A 13,166-nucleotide genomic window follows, 5' to 3' on the forward strand; every position below is an offset into this window, starting at 1 on the left:
CCTGCTTCGTAGCACTATAGGGCTTCTGAATGAGACTGTTTCACTTTGTGGAGAGCAGTTGCGCAATCCTGTTTGCGTCTGTCCACAGCGTGTGACAGTCTGTCCTTGTGGAAAATTCCTGCGTAAATGTAATGACGTCTTCGGTAATGTAACTATTTGTGGATTGAAAATCAGACATATCAGGGGCGGAGGAAACATCTGACGTTCTTGGTAGCGTGCGACCACTGTGTGCGTATACAAAGGGTAAGAGGAAAGTTTCGCATCCTGACAGGCGAGGTGGTCACATCCACAACTGTGTGCGCTTAGCGCTTTTCACACATCTGCAGCCTGTTAGGTGAGTCCCCGTTGATAGGTGTTCATATTTTACAACAAAAGAAGGAGCTTATTCGACATAGTATCGTATGATACCGGACACTGCAGCATTACTACATAAATCTTGGGGACGGGCTATCTCTGTCACTTCCTTCCTTACTGTCAGATAAGCAATTTCTTACCTCCACAGAAATTCTCCTGTCACCCTGACAAGATCAACGTCGGACATCTCATCGTACTGCACGTGTTTCTGCCGAAATTTGCCTTATGAATATACAGAACGATTTGGTTGGTTACAGAAAAAAAGTTACGAGAATTTTTTATGTGATTTAACTATATTCCTCAACACAAATAAAAGTTTAGATAGCCTTACTGCTATGGGAACCACTAATCGACAATATTGGGTTATGAACGGAAATATCTCTTTTACACATGGGAAAACAAATGAAACGAAAATGTATTAAAGAGGTAGAAAAGTTCGTTTACTGTAGCCCGTAACATGTTAAAGCTGAACGACAAAATGGCAGCAGATCAAGTAACTACGCTGCTTGCATAGGAAACAATTAAAATGGTTCGAATTTCAAATACACATGTGGGAAAACTATACAGAGACCGGGTTTTTTTCACTAGACAGCCGGCCGTGGTGGCCGAGCGGTTCTAGGCGCTTCAGTCCGGAATGCTACGGTCGCAGGTTCGAATCCTGCCTCGGGCATGGATGTGTGTGATGTCCTTAGATTAGTTAGGTTTAAGTAGTTCTAAGTTGTAGGGGACTGATGACCTTCGATGTTAAGTCCCATAGTACTCAGAGCCATTTGAACCATTTTCACTAGATATGAGAGTTCTAGAGATGCATTGCAGGGAGCAGCATGGATCGCAGAACTTACCAGCTATTCGCCAGCACGTACATCTATATATACACCTACATCTACGTCAACATGCATACTCCACAACCACTACTTGTCATTCCTTTTCCTGTTCCACTCGCACATGGAACAAGGGAACTACTGTCTATGCGCCTCCATAAGAACCCTAATTTCTTATATCTTCTCTTTGCGGTCCTTACACAACATTTACAACAATGGCAGTAGAATCACTTTGCAGTCAGCCACAATTGCCATTTCCGTAACTTCTCTCAAAAGTGTTTTGGAAAAGTAGATTGTTTTTCTTCCACCGATTCCCATTTGAGTTCGTGATGCATCACCGTAATACACTGAAAAAAAAACCACACGCACATCACCAAGAAAGAGTTGTGCGACATAAACGAAAGTTGGTAGGCGTGTTTCTACATCTGAAAGATGATGTCTATTCAAATTTCGCGTCTGTCGCACAAGGATGGCGCTAGTAATGTTACTATTAGGATGCAAATCAGGTTTAGTTTAAATGCAGGCTTTAACGGTCATGAGCGTCAGTTACCTTTCAGATTGGAGGAGGAGGAGGAGGAGATTAGTGTTTAACGTCCCGTCGACAACGAGGTCATTAGAGACGGAGCGCAAGCTCGGGTGAGGGAAGGATGGGGAAGGAAATCGGCCGTGCCCTTTCAAAGGAACCATCCCGGCATTTGCCTGAGGCGATTTAGGGAAATCACGGAAAACCTAAATCAGGATGGCCGGAGACGGGATTGAACCGTTGTCCTCCCGAATGCGAGTCCAGTGTGCTAACCACTGCGCCACCTCGCTCGGTTTCAGATTGGACTTGGTGAGTCTATGCTAGTCAAGAGTAGCTTTTAAGGTGGCGAAGACGCCATTATCAACACCTCACTGAGTTTGAACGAGGTCTTGCAGCAGGGCTGCAAGAAGCTGCGCATTCCTTAAGTGATACTGCAGAAAAATTTGGCAGGAATATAGCCATTGTACATGATTGCTGGCAGCGGTGGTCACGAGAATGTACGGCCGCAACAAGACCGGGTACCGGACGGCCGTGTGGCACTACCTAGAGAGAAGACCATAGTGTTCGGCGTTTAGCTCTGACGCATTGCACTGCATCTGCAGCAGCAATTTCAGCAGCAGTTGGCACCACAGTGACACAACGAGCTGTTACAAATCGGTTACTACAAGGACAGCTCCAAGCCAGACGCCGTGTAGTGTGCATTCCACTGACGTCAAACCACCGCCATTCGCGTGTCAAGTGAGAGATCATTGGCGGACAGAATGGAAGTCTGTTGTGTTGTGTGATGAAAGCTGTTTCTGCCTCGGTGCCAGTGATGGCCGGGTGTTGCTTAGGAGACCTGTTGAGGGTCAGCAACCAGCCTGTCTGAGTGCTAGGCATGCTGGACCTTGTACTGGTTCTTTATTTACGTGACCATTACGGCACTCCAACCCCAGTTCTCGATACCAGTAATATCATACTACTTTTCTGCAAAGTAACAGACATATTTTTGTGACAATATTCGCATTTGGTTTTATTAATGTATAGGTACTCCGATGTATCGATATATTACAGTGATACGGTTCTTCTGTGTATTCATTTCTGTGACACTTACATAATCTTTGACTTACTTGTAACCGTTTTGGCGCGAATGCGCACAGAGCAGTCTTTGTTTCACTTTTCAGAAGTTAAGTTGTTATTTCGCTTTGTAAAAGAACAGTCAAGTCTTGTGTTTCGTTAAAGTGGAAAAGTGGAACTGAGCAGTTCTCTTAGGTTGTTCGCAGATGATGGTGTAATTTACCCTCTAGCAAGGTCATCCGAAGACCAGTATCAGTTGCAAAGCGATTTGGAAAAGATTGCTGTATGGTGTGGCAGGTGGCAGTTGACGCTAAATAACGAAAAGTGTGAGGTCATCCACATGAGTTCCAAAAGAAATCCGTTGGAATTCGATTACTCGATAAATAGTACAGTTCTCAAGGCTGTCAATTCAACTAAGTACCTGGGTGTAAAAATTACGAACAACTTCAGTTGGAAAGACCACATAGATAATATTGTGGGTAAGGCGAGCCAAAGGTTGCGTTTCATGGGCAGGACACTTAGAAGATGCAACAAGCCCACTAAAGAGACAGCTTACACTACACTCGTTCGTCCTCTGTTAGAATATTGCTGCGCGGTGTGGGATCCTTACCAGGTGGGATTGACGGAGGACATCGAAAGGCTGCAAAAAAGGGCAGCTCGTTTTGTATTATCACGTAATAGGGGAGAGAGTGAGGCAGATATGATACGCGAGTTGGGATGGAAGTCATTAAAGCAAAGACGTTTTTCGTCGCGGCGAGATCTATTTACGAAATTTCAGTCACCAACTTTCTCTTGAGCCCAACCTACATAGGTAGGAATGATCATCAAAATAAAATAAGAGAAATCAGAGCTCGAACAGAAAGGTTTAGGTGTTCGTTTTTCCCGCGCGTTGTTCGGGAGTGGAATGGTAGAGAGGTAGTATGATTGTGGTTCGATGAACGCTCTGCCAAGCACTTAAATGTGAATCGCAGGGTAATCATGTAGATGTAGATGTAGATGTAGATGTAGAAATATATGAAGATTGATACAAAACTGTTTTCTTCATGATGTGACAATTAAGAAGAAGTATATGTGAATTTACAAGAAGTTTAATAAAAAGATTGATCGTGAACACCAAGTCAAAAATTATTTATACCAAACCATTGTTCAGATCTGGGATTGTTTGGTCATTAAGAATTTCCTGAAAAACGAATTTGTTAGGTCTTCAAATATTGCTAAAATACAGATCTGGACCTTCTAGCAGTCAAAGTGGAATCACCCTAGAATCAACAAGATGAGCCATAACAACTTCGACGAAATCTAAGTGGGAATTCGTACAAGATAAGTGCCAAAATTAATGACTTTTTTACAGTGACTTCATTATTTCCATTCTGACGATACCATCCACAGTCAGTAACTTTGTTGTTGCCCGATTAAGCGAACATATGCTGCGTGAGCAACATTATTAATCTGATTTCTAACCCACATTGCAAGTGGTGGTATTGTTAGAACCTACACCTGGAGTTATGGTCTGGGGTACAAGTTCCTATGACAGCAGAGCGCTCTCGTGATTATCTCACGCATCCTGATTGCAAATCTGTGCGTCAATCTAGTGATTCGATCTGTTGTGCTGCCATTCATGAACAGCATTCCAGAGGGTATTTTCCAACAAGTTAACGCTCGACCACATATCGCTGTTGTAACGCAACATTCTCTACATTGTCGACATGTTGCCTTGGCCTGCTGGATCACGAGATCTATCTCCAATCGATCACGTATGGGACATAATCGGACGACAACTCCAGCGTCATCCATAAACAGCATTAACCGTCCCTGTATTGACCAACCAAGTGCAACAGGGATGAACTCCATCCCACAAACTGACATTCGGCACCTGTACAACACAACGCATGCACGTCTGCATGCTTGCATCAAACATTCTGACGGTTACACAGTTTATTAATGTACCAGTGTTCCACATTTGCAATAGCTTATCCCGGGCTTGCATTAACGTGTGGTCTTGCAATGTTAATCACTTAAATATTTTACCTATGCAAATGTATTCCCGAAATTTCGTTGCTCTAAACTGATTATTTTTTGTTACTGCGAATTTTTTTCTTCAGTGCACTCACGTGTTTATCGAATCTACTGGTGACGTATCTAGCAGCATGCCACTGAATTTCTTCAGTATCTTACTATAATCCGACCTGGTGGAGATCCAAACACTCAACTAGTTCTCAAGAATGAGTCGCACATGTGCTCTGTACATTGTCCCCTTTATAGATGAGCCACATTTTCCTAAAAAAATTTCCAATAATCTGAAGTCGACCATTCGTTTCTCTTCTGCCGACCTTACATGCTCATTTCATTTCATATCGCTTTGCAACGTTACGCCCGAATATTTAATCGACGTGACTGTGACAGGCAGCACAGCACTATCTGTAGAAGGCTGGACGATCTTCTCGAACTCCCCAGCGCGTTGCATACGAGCTGTGTCGTATTAGAACTAATGGTCCATGGGAGGAGCAAATTTTCATCTACATCTACAGCTACGTCTACATAGATACTCTGCAAATCACATTTAAGTGCCTGGCAGAGGGTTCATCGAACCACCTTCACAATTCTCTATTATTACAATCTCGTATAGCGCGTGGAAAGAATGAACACACATATCTTTCCGTACGAACTCTGATTTCCCTTATTTTATCGTGGTGATCGTTCCTCGCTATGTAGGTCAGTGTCAACAAAATATTTTAGCATTAGAAGGAGAATTGGTGATCGGAATTTCGTGAGAAGATTTCGTCGCAACGAAAAATGCCTTTCTTTTAATGATGTCCAGCCCATATCCTGTGTCATTTTTGTGACACACTCTCCCATTTTCGCGATAATACAGAACGTGCAACCTTTCTTTGAACTTTTTAGATGTACCCCGTCAGTCCTATCTGGTAAGGATCCTACACCGCGCAGCAGTATTCTAAAAGAGGACGGACAAGTGTAGTGTAGGCAGTCTCCGTAGTAGGTCTGTCCTGCCAATAAAACGCAGCCTTTGGTTAGTCTTCCCCACAACATTTTTTATGTGTTCCTTCCAATTTAAGTTGTTCGTAATTGTAATATCTAGGTATTTAGTTGAATTAACAGCTTTTAGATTAGACTCATTTATCGTGTAACCGTAGTTTAACGAGTTCCTTTTTGCACTCATATGGATGACCTCACCCTTTTCATTATTTTGGGTCAACTGCCACTTTTCGCACCATTCAGATATCTTTTCTAAATCGTTTTGCAATTTGTTTTGATTTTCTGATGACTTTATTAGTCGATAAATAACAGCGTCATCTGCAAACAACCGAAGACGGCTGCTCAGATAAGGAACAGCAAAAGGCCTATAACACTATCTTGGGGAGCGCCAGAAATCACTTCTGTTTCACTCGATGACTTTCCGTCAATTACTACGAACTGTGACCTCTCTAACAGAATATTCCATAAGCACGCAGTTTCACTACGAGCCGCTTTTGTGGTACAGTGTCAAAAGCCTTCCGGAAATCCAGAAATACGGAATCGATCTGAAATCCCTTGTCAATAGCACTCACCATTTCATGTGAATAAAGAGCTAGTTGTGTTTCACAGGAACGATGTTTTCTAAACCCATGTTGACTGTGAGTCAATAGACCGTTTTCTTCGAGGTAATTCATAATGTTCGAACACAATATATGTTCCAAAATCCTGCTGCATATCGACGTTAACGATATGGGCCTGTAATTTAGTGGATTACTCCTACTACCTTTCTTGAATATTGGTGTGACCTGTGCAACTTTCCAGTCTTTTGATACGGATCTTTCGTCGAGCGAACGGTCCTATATCATAATGCATCACCACACTCCGAAAGGAACCTAACTGGTATGCAGTCTGGACCAGAAGACTTGCTTTTATTAAGTGATTTAAGTTGCTTCACTATTCCAAGGATATTCACTTCTACGTTACTCATGTTGGCAGCTGTTTTCGATTCGAGTTCTGGAATATTTACTTCGTCTTCTTTTGTGAAGGCATTTCGGAAGGCATTTCCTAAGTCAGTCCGGCAGTGGCATATATATTCATGACGGGAATGCTGTGTCAGGCGAGGAACCTATGCTGGTCGCACTATCCATGGTATAACGTGTGCTTTCTCAGACCACTGTGCACAATTATTTGTTCGAGTTATCTACGATACATTAAGGTTAAGAAAGGGGTTAACTCTGCTGCAGATTATGAATATGATGTGATAGGGTTTCCCTACTATCCTGGGCGTTGTTGAGATTTAATGATTTAGGCGGTTTCTCAATGCCACTGGCAACCAGGGCTATTCACTTGTTAAGGTTTGATCGGTAGTGAAATGCAAACCACAGCAAAAATCAAAAATGTTTTAGTGACAACAGTTAGCTGCACCTTCCATCTACTTTCCTACACAGTCTCCACTCCGGCTTAGACATTTGTTGCAGCGTTGTAGAAACTTCCCAACACCCTCCTCATAGAAGGCAGCTGACTATGCTTTCTGCCAATTCTCTACACTGGTTTGCAGCTCGTTGTCTGTGGAAAAATGTTGTCTTCACACTCAGCGGTTCCTTTTGTGAGGTGGGGTGGTTTAGGGTGTAGTGGTGCATATCCCTCAGGTGCAAAATTAAAGTTCTCGTGATCAGAAAACACAGTGAAGCTCCCTATGCAACCATGCGAATTTAGTTTTGAAAGATAACGAAAAAAGTCAGGCAACGGATAACGTCTTATTAAATCCGAATTTAACAAGAGTAGGCCCACCTTTAAAAGTTAATAGTCATGCATGAAATACACAGGTCGGCCATCACACGACATCACATTTTAATTAAGGGAGACATCTAACTAGTGAATGAAAATGCACGCTTATAAAAGATGCTGTTTATTCCCCTTAACGTGCAGTCAAGTGGGAAAAACTTCAACAAGATAACAATGACTGCAAAGTTGAGGAGACGATTATGTCTGATTCCGATCGTGGTAACAATTTCAGGCCGGCCGCGGTGGAGGGGCGGTTCTAGGCGCTTCAGTCTGGAACCAAGCTGCTGCTGCGGTCGCAGGTTCGAATCCTGCATCGGACATGGATGTGTGTGATGTCCTTAGGTTAGTTAGGTTTAAGTAGTTCTAAGTGTAGGGGACTGATGACCTCAGATGTTAAGTCCCATAGTGCTCAGAGCCATTTGAACCATTAACAATTTTAGTATCGCGAAATGAATACTGCCAATGGTCAAGCAAAGAACGTGTCAGAAAGAACTAACGAAAAGTGAACTCGGAAGAACAAACACCGTTCACAGATGTAAAGTGCATCCTGCAAATCGAACAACTAAGTTCGTTCAACAGTTAGCGAAACAACTTGGCTGCGTGCTCCACTTTCATGAAGCGGGAGTCAACAGCGTTCTGCCACATCTTCACAGTGCGGTCCGCGAGGATGCCAGCAGGCAGGAAGCTGACTGTGTCAAAACTGAAATTCTACCTTATCTCTCAAGTTTTCAAAAAGCTCCAACTCATCCACCAACAACTGTAACGATTCCGTGCCCCATCCATTCTCTACCCAAGTTTTGCCGAGATTGCGACCACTGCCCCAATGAAATTTCAGGATTTCGACAGAGCGCCAGCAAGAATCAGTTTTTTTGTTCATCTTTTGGCCACCGATAAGGGCAGAAGCTATTTTTTTTCTAGCCGTGTTCCGGAGTAGCCATTGAGACTCTGCGTCTTGCCGTTCCCACGGAAAAGTTCCGACTGCTGCTTTCTTTAAGTTAAGAAGACATTCCTCCATGTAGGCATCACGTCATTGCACGAGCACTTTCAAGCCGCCCAGTGCGTTACCTGCCACTGCGTTAATGTGGCCACCACACTGGGAGAAGCGCAAGGGTGAAGGCTGCATTGGCCCTGCCCTGAGGACTACTTAAAGCTATACGTTTATGGCTGTGGTGATCGTCGAACGCTTGCGCCCCTTGCCGTTTATCTTTCTGCTAGGCTGCTGTGCTGAATAAACGGAAAAACACAGCTTCTCACAAAACGAAGTGAACAGCTAATTCAGTTCCTAGCTTGACCCCCAATAATATGTGTAATTGCGTATGCACTTTGCATATAGTAATGCGAATTACGAAAAGACCATCTCAGTTACACATTCTTTATGTTAATAGTACTATTATAAAGCACTATTACAGCATAAAAATATGAATGAAATTTGTAGGTTGGTGCTACGTGAGTAATTAAGCCACCTTACAATGGGGGCACAGATGAAACTCAGACGGGGACAAAGCCAGGCTGTATAGTTGATGATCAACACTTCTCATCGAAAAAGCTCCAGGAGCGACCTCATTGACCCTGCAGTATGCGGCCGAGAATAGTCATGAGGAAGGTAATGCGTGACAGTTACGTTATGTGGGCTCCATGAAATAAAGCGAAATCTCTCAGCAGGTACTCCTACTAGGTGGGAGACACTATTTTTCTAAGCATCTTTGCGTGCTCACTGTGTACTCAGAACTGAAAAGAGCGACATGACGCGACCGGCAGGCATACTAGAGACGCTGTCCAACACATCTGTGCAAAGCTTCATCGGATTTTCAATGTAGTTTCCATTTAGTGACCGATCTGATCCTAAACGAACAGCACTCGTCTATCAGCTATCCTTGCAGTGGAGTGGAAATTAAACTAGGACTTTACTCCTGGATCTTCCTTAATAAGGAAAGACTTGAAAAAGGAGTTCTGCACTTCTTCTTTTGCTCTGCTATTCTCAAATTCAGTTCCTGTGCTATCCATAAGAGTCTGGAAATCGACTTTCGTGGCGCTGGAGAGGTTTACGTATGACCAGAAATATTTTGGATTTTCTGATATGTGAACAATTAAGCAATACAAAAGGCTTTATTGTCTTCTTGGGACTAATATGATAACTCTCACTCCAGCCCTGCTGCCGACGACCTCTGCTCATTCTGAAATATGTGTACACCTGTAAGACAATATCATGGGCGAGACAACTGCAGCGAAGGCTTAGAAAATCTTTCTAACAGCAGATTGAGGTACTAAAATGAATTATTGAATTAAGGGAATATTGTTCTTGCACTGGATATTCAGGTTAGTTACCTAGTGTAACCATTCTCATCTATGGTTTGCATTGATTTCTCAACACTCTGCAGCCAAATGTCAGCGTGTTTACTGCACTGTCCTGTCTCAGTAAAGTGACTATCTGTCAAAAGCCTGAATAACCACCTTCTGTAGTGCAAGACATGCAAGACGAGAGTTGACGAGGTTCTGGAAGGTGCTGACAGGAATGTGGAGCTTATTCCAGTGCCGTGCCCAGCTGCAGTAGGTTTCTCAGCTGAGGATTCGTGGCACTAACAGCCTGATCGAGGAACTCCCACAGATTTTAGACTGGATTTAAATCCAAGGGTTTGGTAGCCTGGGGTCTACGGTAAACTATCCTCGTGCTTTGCTGATAGATGCCATTGCTGATAGATGCCATTGTGCCGAGGGGAAAACAGGCTACCCGTAGAGGTGGGCATAGTCCCCAAGGAAAGATGCATACTGGTGTTCATCCATTGTGCCTTCCAGAGTGACCAGGGAATCCAACGAAAACAATCGCCAGACCATAACACTCCCTCCTGCTGCAGGGTATCTGCTTTCAGACATTTCACGCCGTACACGCAACCACCATCTGTCTGATGGATCATAAAATGTGATTCATCTGAAATGATCACCTCTCGCCACTCGGTGGACGTCCATTTGAGGTACTGGCGTGCAAATTCCAGTCTTCGTCGCCGATGAAGAGCAGTCAGCATGAATCAAGAACCAGGCGTTTACTGCTGGGGCCCATAGGCAGGAACGTTCGCTAAACGGTCTTTGAGGAGACATAACTGGTAGCCCCTTGGTTCATTTGGGCTGTCAGTTGTTCAGCAGCTACACATCTATTCGCCTGTACTCATCTCTGCTGCCGTAGTTCACCCCTGTCGTCTATACATTAAATGTATTCGCAATTCCGAATAATGACAACCATCAGCTGTAGAATGGAATGACATCAATGAAAATTTGTCCCGGACTGGGACTCGAACCCGAATTTCCCGCTTGTCGCGAACGGTCGCCTTACCGTTTTTTTTGCGTTATGTTCGTTGTTGGTCGTTGTGTTTGGTCGTTGCGGACGTCACATGTCAGCCGTTTAAGTTCGTTGTTGATCCTTTCACTCAGTTTTTTATTACAGAGGCCAACCAGCTCTCTGACTGTCACTCGATGACTTTCCGTCTATTACTACGAACTGTGACCTTTCTGACAGGAAACCACGAATCCAGTCGCACAACTGAGGCGATATTCCATACGCACGCACTTTGGTTAGAAGACAATTGTGAGGAACGGTGACGAAAGCCTCTGGAAATATAAAAATATGGAATCAATTTGACATCCCCGTCGATAGCACTCATTACTTCATGAGTATAAAGAGCTAGTTGTGTTTCGCAAGAATGATATTTTCTTAATTCGTGCTGACTATGTGACAATAAATCGTTTTCTTCGCGGTACTTCATAATGTTCGAATACAGCATATGTTCCAAAACCCTACTGAAAATCGAGGTTAGTGATTTGGGCCTGTAATCTAACGGATTACTCCTGCTTCCCTTTTTGGGTATTGGTGTGACTTGAGCAATTTTCCAGTCTTTAGGTACAGATCTTTCTACGACCGAGCGGTTGTATGTAATTGCTGAATATGGAGCTATTGTATCAGCATACTCTGAGAGGAACCTGACTGGTAAACAATCTGGACCGGAGTCCATGGCTTTATTAAATGATTTAAGCTGCTTTGCTACACCGAGGATATCTACGTCTATGTTTCTCAACCTGGCAGTTGCTCTTGATCGGAATTCAGGAAGATTTACTTCTTCTTCTTTGGTGAAGGAGATTCGGAAAACCGTGTTTAACAACTCTGCTTTAGTGGTACTGCCATTAGTGACTTCACCGTTGTTATCGCGCAGTGAAGGTATTGATTGCGTCTTGCCACTGGTGTGTATTATTATTATTATTATTATTTAAAGTTTTATTCCATTTATTTATTCATACACTATCAAATGTTTACACGCAATCGATGTCGTCTAAATAATTTAAACTGTTACTCAGTTCGTTCGACGTAATTCACATTAATACAGTGTAATTGCCGATGGTGGTGTGGCAGTGTTACAGCAGTCTTGTGGAAAAAAACTGAGATCACATTGCCCAATCGCTTTTCTTGACAGTAGTAGTAATAGTAATGGTAGCAATACCTGTATTGCAGTAGCTACCGAACGGTACCTGTTGTAGTGTGTCCGAGCAGTAGAGTTAATGTTCATTTTGTTGGGTTTTTTTATTCACGTTCTGCTTTAGTGGCACTGCCGTTAGTGACTTCACCATTGTTATAGAGCAGTGAAGGTATTGATTGCGTCTTGCCACTGGTGTGTATTATTATTATTATTATTATTATTATTATTATTATTATTATTATACTCAGCAGTCCAACTTACGACGCATGGCGGAGGGTACCCAGTACAAACACTAGTCATTTCCTTTCCTTGTCCACTCACTAACAGAACGAGGAAAAAACGATTGTCTACATGCCTCCGAATGAGCCCTAATTTCTCGAATCTTATCTTACCCAAAATGGATGTTGGTTGCTGTAGGATCGTTCTGTAGTCAGCTTCAAATGCCGGTTCTCTATGTGTTTACAATAATGTTCCTCGGAAAGAACTTCGGCTTACCTCCAGCGATTCCTATTTGAGTTCCCGAGGCATCTCCCTAAAACGTACGAGTTCTTTGAACCCATCGGTAATAAATCTGAAGTGCTTCGATGTCTTCCTCCTTCAGTTCGACCTGTTGCGGATCCCAGACACTGGACCAGTAATCAAGAATAGATTGCACTAGCGTCGTAAATGGGGTCTCTTTTACAGATGAACCGCTCTTGCGTAGAATTCTTCCAATTAACCGAAGTCGACCATTCGCCATTCCTATCGCAACCCACACATGCTCGTTCCATTTCATATCGCTTTGCAGCGTTACGCCAAGATATTTAAACGATGTGACTGTGTCAAACAGGAAACTGCTAATGTTGTGTCCGAACTTACGGGTTTGTTTTTCCTACTCATCCGCATTAACTTATGTTTTTCTACACTTAAATTTAACTGCCACCAGCGAGAGAGCATCATCAGCAAACAATCGCAGATTGCTGCCCGTCCTGACTGCCAAATCATTAATGTATACAGAGAATGACAGCCGTCCTGTCACACTTCCCTGGGGCACTTGTCTCTGGTGAAGACTCGCCGTCGAGGACAACATACTGCGTATTACAACTTAAGAAGCCTTCGAGCCACTCTCATCTTTGTGATCCTATCCCAGATGCTCTCACCTTCTTCAACAGCCTGCAAGTGGGGACCGTTTCAAACGCTTTCCAGAAATTTAGA

General features: G+C 43.3%; 1 long non-coding RNA gene across 1 annotated transcript in view; it reads left to right on the forward strand.

The window, feature by feature from the left end:
- Positions 1-269: 269 nt before the first annotated feature.
- The window catches only part of LOC126095179 (uncharacterized), a 64,601-nt gene continuing 51,704 nt past the window's right edge, over positions 270-13,166 (forward strand). Inside the window, exon 1 of the long non-coding RNA XR_007521918.1 lies at positions 270-334. This is a non-coding gene — a long non-coding RNA (uncharacterized LOC126095179). The remainder of the gene's footprint in view (positions 335-13,166) is intronic.

Source organism: Schistocerca cancellata, chromosome 8 (genome assembly GCF_023864275.1).
Source record: "Schistocerca cancellata isolate TAMUIC-IGC-003103 chromosome 8, iqSchCanc2.1, whole genome shotgun sequence".
NCBI classification, from domain to species: Eukaryota; Metazoa; Arthropoda; class Insecta; order Orthoptera; family Acrididae; genus Schistocerca; species Schistocerca cancellata.